We start from the raw sequence: 9,706 nt of genomic DNA on the forward strand, positions 1-9,706 counted from the left end.
TTTCTATCCAAATTTAGGTCAGGAACAGTTTTGAGCTTCAAGCCACTTGATCCTTTCCCAAAATCATTCATGGTCGAGAATGATATTATATCTATCAATGTATAAATGAATACATACAAGATTAATACGTTAGAACACGGTTGATGAATGAGAATGCTCTGTCTATTTTGTTAATCTTAAGTTTATTAGTCTTGAAGTATTTAGTCTATGAACTGATCGAGTTGCTATAGGCTATGGTGAAGAGGAAGCTAGTGTTGTTCAATGATAAAGTAGTTGACCCACACGAGTGAGTTAATTATGATTAATTTATTTATTTGTATAAACTTTATTAAATATGAACTATTATTGATTAATAAGAATGAAAATAAGCATATATCCATCCTTGGTAAATTCGGAATCCCCATGTAAAATTGCAAGTTTATCAGTTTATTAGTTCATAAGTAAGAATGCGTCATTCGTGTACATGTCGTTCATGTCTGGGAAACAATAACTGCCAACCCATGTCAATTCTCAACCAATATCAAACAAGAGATCTTTTAATGCCCCCATCCAGATAGGTTTAGAGCATAAAATGTATTTTCAAAACCTACTCTAAATCCAACACTCTGGTCCGCAACTTACAACTCGACATAATATGTATCGTTTGAAAAATATCAACTAGCACTAATAATAAATTAGTTCTTTGATAATATTAGAATAGGCTCAAATAATATTTACAAAAGGTTTTGTGTTTCATAATGATGGAATTAAACTGTTTTCTAAATTTAATAAGAATGACTTGAAAACCCCTAATAATAACCTAACCCCTTTATAATATTGGACTATAGATTAGAGATTTTACAGTGCTTCTTTTGGGCGGGAGCTGAAAACTTGACGTAATGGGATCTTGAAGAATCTAAAATACCATTCTCGATAGATTGAGAATCTTTATGCAAATCTTTCAGTTAATCAGTTGAGTAGTTCACACGTGATGACGAACACGTGAATTTACTATCCCGTACGTGCATAATAGACTAACAGGTGACCCGTGCTCCGCAAGTGTCTATTCCAAGACTTGACAAACTGAAAACTTGACGCAATGAGATCTTTGAGAATAGAAGATAGACTTATAACCATCCTTGGTTGATTAAGAATCTATTAGCAAATTTCAAGTTAATCAGTCCGGTAGGTCAGACGTGAAGATGCGTCAAACATGATTTTCTTCTCCCGTGCATAAGTATATAAGCCAATAAGATTAACACTTTGCACAGCCAATAAGTATATAAGCCGTGTACAAGCCAATTCTATCTTTTATTTTATTGAACGAGCGTCAGCGAGTTCTCACTTTTGACTTACTAGAGGCCAAAGTCGTTTTCTGTCTGTTTGTATCTTCGACTAGAACCTTAGAGAAAATTGATTAATCAACTTCAAATTTTGAACACGAATTCTTGGAACCTTTTCACAGGTCAAGTTCGTTGGACAACAAAATTGACTCTGTATAATTTACAAGTTGCGTATCTCAAGATAAATACAACAGTTTATGAGCGAGTTCTTCAACCCAGGGGGTCTCTAGTTATAGATTATTTGATTAATAAACAGGTGGTTCTATTCTACCAATAGCCTATCGCTAACCTCCAAATTATGTCAAGATAATGAAGCCAAACGTCGTCTTTATTGACTCGGATAACACAATTTTCGACATTCCATGAGATTGGCAAAATTAATATTATCGTCTTTGACAATGAAGCTCCCTTCTCAAACGAATTCTTCTGTCAGACATTCTGGCTTTGCCTGTCACAGATAACCTCTCTCCATCTCGCCTCTTTCTCTCTCGATCTTTCGCTCTTTGTCTTCCTTATACTCTTTGTCTATTTACCTCTTCTTCTAACTAACCCTCAATAACTCGCTTTCCCTTCCATCCAGTTTTGAAAGCACTTGCTCACACTGACTCTCTCATTCTCCTAACCTTTATCTATTTTTCTCCCACTGTTTTTCTTTCTTTCTCGTCCCCTCTTTCACACTCTCTCTCACTCTCTCTCTCTTATACTCTTCGTTTTCTCTTCCTCTAACTGCATATCTCTTCATCTACATATTTCAGTTTCACTATCTATCTCTCTATTAATTTCACTTCCACTTTCTCTCTCTCTCTCTCTTTTCACTATCACACTCTCCCTCTCCCGGCCGTGAGTTGATGGGAAGGATATTATTTTATATCCTTCTTAAAGAATCGACAATTATTGTTGAAACAAGCCGATTTATGAAGTTACATTACAATATGATTATTATCTATAGTTATTATATTACAAACTGCTTTTTCATATACAGTTCAATAATTATTTTCTTAGTCTATATTATGTAAATTCATCTATAATTTTGCTGTATTGTAAGCTATTGTATATAAGTGTATAAGCCAGTATATATTGTAATCTACATAAATAAGTACTCAATCAATCAATCAATCTCCCTCTCTCTCTCTTTTGGTAGAGAGAGATATATTGAATATTTTAGAAATTCTTTCTGAAGAATGAACATTGATATGTCCAATTTATGTAGATGCATAACAATATTATCTATATTATTCCAAATTACATTTTTCATATACACTTCAATGATTATTTTCTTAGTCTATATTTTGTAAATTCATCTATAATTTTGCTGTATTGTAAGCTATTGTATATAAGTGTATGAGCCAGTATATATTGTAATATACAAAAATATAGTACTCAATCAATTAATCTCTCCATTTATCACCCTATCTCTTTATCTCTTTCCATTTCTCTCTCGCTCTTCTCTCTCTATCAATCATCCTGTCTCTTTTCATTTCTCTCCGCCTGTTTGTCTCTCCACCAACCCCCCCCTCTCTCTCTCTCTCTCTCTCTCTCTCTCTCTCTCTCACTCTCTCTCTCACTCTCTCTCTCACTCTCTCTCACTCTCTCTCTCTATTTTTGTAGAGAGTTACTGGGAAGGATATTTTTAATATTCTTCCCAAAGAATATTCATTGATATGTCCAAAGCTCCGCCAACTTATGTAGATGCATAACAATATTATCTATAGTTATTCCAAATTGTTTTTTTCATATCATAAACAGTTCAATAATTATTTTTTCAGTCCATATCATGTAAAATCATCTACAATTTTGCTGTATTGTAAGTTATTTTATATTAGTGTATAAGCTAGTATATATATTGTGATCTACATAAATAAGTACTCAATCAATCAATCTCTCCATCAATCACAATATCTCTTTATCTCTTTCCATTTCTCTCTCTCTTCTCTCTTTATCAATCATCCTGTCTCTTTTCATTTCTCTCTGCCTGTTTGTCTCTCTCTCTCTCTCTTTTGGTGGAGAGTTACTGGGAAGGATATTTTCAATATTCTTTCCGAAGAATGGACATTGATATGTCCAAAGCTCCGCCAATTTATGTAGATGCATTACAATATTATCTATAGTTATTCCAAATTACCTTTTTCATATCATATACACTTCAATAATTATTTTCTTAGTCTATATTTTGTAAATTCATCTATAATTTTGCTGTATTGTAAGCTATTGTATATAAGTGTATAAGCCAGTATATATTGTAATCTACATAAATAAAGTACTCAATCAATCAATCTATCTTTCAATCACCCTATCTCTTCATCTCTTTCTATTTCTCTCTCTCTCTCTCTTTTGGTAGAGAGTTACTGGGAAGGATATTTTCAATATTCTTTCCGAAGAATGGTCATTGATATGTCCAAAGCTCCGCCAATTATTGTAGATGCATAACAATATCATCTATAGTTATTCAAAATTACATTTTTCATATCATATACACTTCAATAATTATTTTCTTAGTCTATATTATGTAAATTCATCTATAATTTTGCTGTATTGTAAGTTATTTTATATAAGTGTATAAGCCAGTATATATATTGTGATCTACATAATAAAGTACTCAATCAATCAATCTCTATCAATCACAATATCTCTTTATCTCATTCTATTTCTCTCTCTATCAATCATCCTATCTCTTTTCATTTCTCTGTGTCCCTTCCACTCTCTCTCTCCAACTCTTTCTATCAATCATCCTATCTCTCTCTTTCTCTCTCTTTCTCTCACTCTCTATCTATCTCCCTCTCAGCTCGGGGGCCTAAACAGTATGATATCACACAGTTAATAAGGTCAAAGTAAATCAGGGATGGAAACAGGGCAAGAAGATGTAATTGATGAATATTTATACGCTCTGTCTTCGGGGGAGAGATCGAATTTCTGCGTTGCCAGCTCGCTCACTGAATGCAAATGCATTTGCATTACAAACAAACGAATTTGCAAGGGGTCTCCAGATTCGGGGGGTGTTGTTGGGGTCTGTGGGTGTTAGAAGCGATTCTGGGGGAACCAAGGGAGGCTCAGGGAGGATTCTGGGGGGGTTTAAAGAGGTCCAGGCACCCCCCTCACTAAATAGTGTGAAAGGGAACCCTGAATTTCAGGGGGGTGGTTGGTGAGTAACGGGGAGGAGTGTAGGGTTTGGAGGAGGAAGGGAGGTCTTTGAAGGGTATTGTTGGGGAGGAGCATCCCCTAAATCAAATCGCCTCGACAACTTGATCAACGAATTCAAAAATTCAAAACAAACCCTGGGTCTCACCCACCCACGGTGTCATAGTGCGGAAATTGACTGCAGGTGTCGTATTATCCTGTGCATAACTCATTTTTCGAATGATGGGACAGGTTTTTCAAGTGCTATACCCTCTTAGCTTCAGTTATTTGGTGGAGAGTTTTTGCTAGAAGTTGATCTAGGTCTTGAATAACCATAGAATAAAACAATCTTATAAGTTTCATAATTGTTCAAGTGTTTCTGGCTGTTCCAATCCATTATAATGATTGAAAATAGTTCGATCATGGCGATAGAAGTGAGTTATTCTCGATAGTTTTCTCGCCTGCCTTCTCAAAAAAAAATTATATTACGAACTCTGTATATTATGAATTCTCTGTTGTCAAGGAACAAATAACGTTTCAAAAAACTGGTAGTATATATATAGAGTAAATAAACACATCACTACTATGGCGTAAAAATGAACATAAACTATTATAGTTTGATGAAAAAGTTAACAAATTGTAGGTTATTCGAGTAAGCAATATATATTATTCTATTACAGTATGCAATTTGACAATAAAATAGATAGTAAAGCCTAGTTCATACATCTCCAATGGTGAGACAGTTCAAGCCATTATTTTGCTTTATTAAAAGACATTAATTGTCTTGTATATAGATGTGTTGAGCGTGGACATTTTTTATTGTCCAATGACAACTGACTCGCCAATAATTAGCGATTTGTAATCTAGGCTTAACAGCTCCACTCATAGCGAGTGTATTTGTAATTTTTGTGTTTGGGCTACATTTTTTCAAATAAGTGAAATATTTCTCCAGTTTTCAATATTATTGGTTTCTCTAGTACATTCATTTATATTCTATTTTCGTCACGTCAATCTTTGAAATTCAAAATTTGCACATAACTATTCTTGGACCGGAAATTAAGTAACGAAGCAGTGATTTATGATTTAATAACCTAATTTCATAGCCTAATTTTCCCTCCATGGTCATGATTATAAAAAATATTATGATTAAAATTTTTTGTACAGTGAATGAGCACACACTGAAAAATAATGATCATCATCATCATCTTCTTACAAGGATTAGGCTCTATTGGCCTGTACCAGCATCCATTTCTTCCTTGGTCTTCCTATGCCTCGCTTTCCTTCGGGTTTGTGCTATATTGTGCTAATATTGGGAGCCTATTGGATGGCATTCTAAATGAATGAGTAGACCAATTTTCCCGATATTTCTTCAGAATATCCAATAGCGATCAATCGTGATAGACAATCAAGCATTAGATCAAGTCAGAGACTTCAGCCACTTGGGATGCCGCATTTCATTCGATAAGGATGAAGATGTTGGTGGAAAAGTGGCGAGATTCAGTGCGGTCTGTGGCACTATAAAACGAGCTATAGGAACGCGAACGAGACAAGATACCCAGCTGAAGTTTTGCAGAACAATGGCGATACCGTTAATAACATACGGTAGCGAGGCATGGGTTTTAAACAGACAAACTGAATCTCGTATACAAGCTGCTGAAATGAGATTTTTACGAGCGGTCAAAGGTTGTAGTAGACTGGATAAAATAAGGAATGACAACATAAGAGCTGAATTCAATGTAGAATCGCTATTGGATATTCTGAAGAAATATCGGGGAAAAAAATAATGATATTTATAAAAATCATCTTATAAATCATAGAATATTATTTTTATAATTATAGCTCTTTAGATGGTTTTGTAGGATTCGGCTGGTTTATATTTCGTTTGGTGTATCATTTTTTAAATTTGCCTCCAAACAGGAATTTTCTTATCTTTCGTCATTCTTGCTTTGTTTATCATTCTTCATTTTTTGTTTCTAAGATTTCTTTCTATAAGTGTATTTTTCATTTTTGTTTGTTATATTTCCTGTAATAAACTCCCTTCTTCTGGAGGTACCAGGACGAAGGAAAAAGGCAGGGTAGGTGGTTCAGAAAAATTATACCAAGAAGTACATTAGTTCTTGATGATCAGATTTTATGAAGACAATAGAACAATAAAACAATAGATTTATCCCTGGAGAGAACAAATTTATAGAAGACATTTCATCCACCTCGTAGACAACATTGATTGTATGGGAAATATTGAAGTTACTTATAAGAAAAACTGACAGTTTGAACTGAACCTCACCATTGATTCTATCGACGACAGACGATGACAAAAATACAATGCAGTGTCGACAAAATATCACAACACTTTTTCCACCCACTCTACTAGACATTTAGAGGCCTTTGTTTTCCTCACAAGGGACCGGAAAGGAGAGAAAGGGACTGAAAAAGAGTGTTTTCGGACCCAAAGGGATGTCAAACAGGCATCAGGGGAGTCACATGACTTGTGTCCACTGCCTTTGAACCCCCAACTTCATAAAAAACATTGTCATTTCCAGCCGAACTGTCGGAGGTCGTAGCTTTTGAAGCCTATGTCTGCGTTTTGGGTGATGTTTGTGGTTGTGAGGGGAAAAATATCGGTAATTGTTGGTTGGGAAGGGGAATTTTCGCTAGATGCACAGATTTGTTGGGGAAATCACTGATAGTATTATAGATACCACAACAGGGAGGCTATAAATGGAGGAATTTGATGGTCGTCCATGATGGTGACGCTTATACCAGAGAGTATAAAACTGGTTGGGATAAATGAGCGTTTAAAATGTAAATGCATTCAATTTAATGCCTTTGAATAACTTGAATAGCGTTTGAAGGCTATGTAGTTGGTGATGATGGTTGATGCTGAAAATTTTGTGTTTTTCATTCACAATAAAAGGAGCATTGTTGTCAGGTGTACCTGAAAATCTATATGAGATAGAGCGCGCTATCTGATCTCAGATTATAGAGCACAAAAATACGCCCAGAGGGATTTTGAATCATACATCTGAATGGTAACAATCGGAAGATATTGTTGATCAAAATCTAAAATTCATCAAAAATTGAATTTCTCTTCAAATTTCACTCATTTTTGAAAAATTATAACTCAGTACTCATTGGAGATAGTGAGTTCCGAATGATCTCATTTCATTCACAATTTCATATTTCATAGTCTAGAAAAAAGGCGAGAGCAAATTTGTCTGTCCGATTACTGTACGAGATTTGGCAGAAATAGTTGAAAACTGGAAAATGAGCTGAAAATACGAGGTTTTTGGGCCATCCTGTATCTAGCACAAGGAAATTTTGCAAAAGAAATTGGTTCTGGACTTCTCTTATGTACCCAAATGATTTATTAAAAAATCATAACTACAATATAAATTGCATGCACCAATGTATATAGTGACTGGACTATTATCTCATTATATTGATTTTTTCTTTAGGGCTACTTTCAATATGAAAAAAATATATAATCTCAGTACCCTTTTGAATTATTTTGCCACATCATGTTCCGACATTAATGCCATTTTCAAGTCTATCTTAATTTGGAAACCTCATCTGAATTTGGAATAGGAATAGCACAAGGTTACCTTATTTTTTCTATCCCTATAATTTTTTATGATGGATCTGTTGTATGAATCAATAAAGAATGAACTAGAAACTCGTATCTAAGTTGATCTAGAATAGTATGGAGATGCAACTGTATCCTTGGTTGTGCAAGAGTTAGTTATAGAGTTGGTTGCAAGAGTTTCAAATATGAAAAGCTCATGAAGGCGACTCTCCTTCAGAAGTAATAGCCTATCAAAAGCTGCATTCTACTAACACCACAAATTGGTGTAAACTCTATTAATACCCTTATTATTCTCAAGGTACGAGCAGAACCGATAATATTTTGGTTCAGGTCAGGTCGATAATATAATGTAGATTTCAGCTCGCAATCGACCTATATCTGTATCAATAAATCCTTATGATTCCATTATTGCAAAGCTTTATACTCTGTACAAAATTACTTCTTACTTGGGACGGACTTGCGCAATAGAGAAAGCATACAGCGGGAGAGATAGAGAGGCGCGATGTTTCCATTTTGAAGTGGCCAGCGTTCTACAACTTCTACTGACTGTTCATGTGCTCATGGTACACATGCGAAGTTTCCTGTCTGGAAGCAGTCAGACGACTGACAAATTGGCAACTGCGGTAACCTATCTCTGTAATTGGATGATCTCCCTGCATTTCTTTGCGCCGCTTATTCCTCCAAGTCAGAAGTAATTTTGTATGGAATATAGTATAGCATCGATCCTCACTGCGACTTACTTGTTCTGTTTGCACCTTTATGCCCGAAACGAAAATTTCCTTGAATGACTGTTAATTCTAAACTTACAAGAAATCATATCACAGAAACAATTTCAAATCATCTGACTAGATTAATCTGCCGTTCAAACCTAGTTTTTAGGTTTTGGTCACATCTGGTCTTAATATGTAATAATTATTCTTACCTCTTCAACAGTGTTCCTGAGAGGCATGCTCCCCTTCCACCAGCTGATTAGAGGCGTGGGTCTGGCTCCAACCGATTCACAGCTCAGCTGTTGTTCCTGTTCAGCTGATAGAGGTCGGTTCTCTCCACCAGCTTCACCCATAGTGGCTTCACTGTGAACAGGGCAAAACGAAAACATCATTAGCAACTGTGCGAATGTTGGTAGCATACTGATTTGGTGAATTTGTTGATGGAATTTGATGAGATGTAACGTTAAAACACTGTGAACAGGTCATATCGAATACATCATTCGAAAATAATGTGGGGAGGATTGTATCACACTGCGTGGGCATACAAGGAAAATCCGTCAAGTCCATAATAGTAGATTTTTCATTAAATCAATATCATAAGGAATCTTCTTCACAATTAATGTTCTATCTCGTATATAATATTGTATTTTGTAAACGAAGAAGAGATAAATCAATTTAAATTAAATTTCGTATTTCTAACATCAATCATAATTTTCTTATAGTGATTTTCACAAAATAATTTCATACTACAATAAATTAAATATTCTTCATTTGTTTGATAATTATTGCTAATCATTATTTAACAGTCATAGTTTATAGAATTAATTAAGAACTAATCAAAAATTAATGTTTAGAAAAGTTGGACTCGGTGCATTTTCCTTGTACGCCCACTCTGATAGATTGAATTTGTTGAAAAGATGTGATATTATAAGAAAATGAATCAATTTTTGTTTTTGCTAAAGGTAATTTCTTCATGA

Source organism: Nilaparvata lugens, chromosome 4, assembly GCF_014356525.2.
Source record: "Nilaparvata lugens isolate BPH chromosome 4, ASM1435652v1, whole genome shotgun sequence".
NCBI lineage: Eukaryota > Metazoa > Arthropoda > Insecta > Hemiptera > Delphacidae > Nilaparvata > Nilaparvata lugens.